The sequence below is a fragment of the Giraffa tippelskirchi genome, chromosome 11 (assembly GCF_054371585.1).
Source record: "Giraffa tippelskirchi isolate mGirTip1 chromosome 11, T2T-mGirTip1v1.2.pri, whole genome shotgun sequence".
Classification (NCBI taxonomy): Eukaryota; Metazoa; Chordata; class Mammalia; order Artiodactyla; family Giraffidae; genus Giraffa; species Giraffa tippelskirchi.
The window spans coordinates 117,410,381-117,411,943 of record NC_137285.1 but is presented as its reverse complement, the minus strand read 5'-3'; the positions used below and the strand labels follow the sequence as shown (position 1 = coordinate 117,411,943).

The following is a 1,563-nucleotide window of genomic DNA, read 5'->3' as shown; positions in this document are numbered from 1 at the left end:
AAATGTTGGGGACCACTGCATTAGAAAGAAATGCCCACACCAGACTTAGGAGACTAGCTTTGTCTCTTGGCTCAATCTCACAATCACTTCTGGCTTTGTAACCAGTGTTGACCAAGGAAATACTTCTGAGCGCATCTGAGATTTAGTCCTGAGATGCCAGTTGCAATTCTTGTGTCTAGAAGGTGCTGAGGACTAAATACTGTTTTCAAGCCTGCACTTACAGGGCAAATCTCTGCCAGGCCTAATGGGTCCCAAGTACTAGTCACTTATTCTACCAATGTTCAACACTCCTCAGCCCAGTCCTAATTAACGTATGGGTAGGTTGTTGGCAGTATTGATTAGTGGCATCCTGCATCCCTGTATGGGCTTCCCTGGTGGCTCAGCACTAAAGAATCTGCTTGCAGTGCTCGCTTCGGCAGCACACTTACTAAAATTGGAACGATACAGAGAAAATTAGCATGGCCCCTGTGCAAGGATGACACGCAAATTCATGAAGCGTTTCATATTTTTTCAGAATGTACACCTATGGCTGATTCATGTCAATGTATGGCAAAAACCACTATAATATTGTAAAGTAATTAGCCTCCAATTAAATAAGTAAATTAAAAAAAAAAATAATCTGCTTGCAATGCAGGAGGCCACTTGCAATGCAAGAGACGCATATCCAATCCCTAGGTTGTGAAGAAAGGAAATGGCTAAAGAAGGAAATGGCTGCCCACTCCAGTATTCTTGCCTGGAGAATCCCACGGACAGAGAAGCCTGGCAGGCTACAGTTCATGGGGTTGCAGAGTCAGACACGACAGCAACTAAACCACCACCACCACTATCACCCTGCAGCCTCAGGGGAAGGTCTATAGGGCCACTTTCCTCCATCTTCACAGAAAAAGTCACTTGCTCACTCAAAGGCAGACCCCAGTTCAGGGCCCCATAGTCAACCATGACTGGATGCAATAGGATGCTGAAGCTCCTACCCAACGTTCTTAGCAACCATTGGGATGAATGCCCTTTGCTGCCTTACCCTTGGATTTGAGTCTAAGAAGTAGGCTCTGACTGGGGACTTCCCTGATGGTTCACTGTCTAAGACTCTGCAGGGGGCCAGGGTTCGACCCCTGATCAGGGAACTAGATCCCACATGCCGTAACTAAGAGTTCAAATGCTGCAACTAAAGATCTTGCATACCACCACTAAAAATATCCCACACTCTGCATAGACAAATAAAATAAACATAATTTTTTTAAAAAGTAGGCTCTAACCTTGTTGCCAGGGTTTGCAGCTGCTACTACTCTGGAGATGTTTAAAAAAAAATGTTAAAAAAAAAACAAAAACCTGTTGCCTTTAACTACCTTCTTTGGCTAGCTTTCTTCCTTTTTCTTCCTTACTGGGTATCAGAAGAAAAGGAGGAGCTTACTCATACTGTATGTGCAGTGACACATTCCTCATTCAGAGGAAGAAGAGCCTGTTTCTAGCTCCACCTCTGAAACTAGGAAGTTAGAACTTAACACTCAATCCCTAGGAAAAATTTTTAAGCTTTCCTAAATGACTCTTCAATCGGTGACAAACCAA

General features: G+C 43.8%; 1 non-coding gene across 1 annotated transcript; it reads left to right on the top strand.

The window, feature by feature from the left end:
• The first annotated feature begins 403 nt into the window (after window positions 1-403).
• Window positions 404-510, top strand: LOC145528007 (U6 spliceosomal RNA). The gene has a single exon (XR_014070087.1). It is a non-coding gene; the product is annotated as a U6 spliceosomal RNA (small nuclear RNA).
• Window positions 511-1,563: the final 1,053 nt, after the last annotated feature.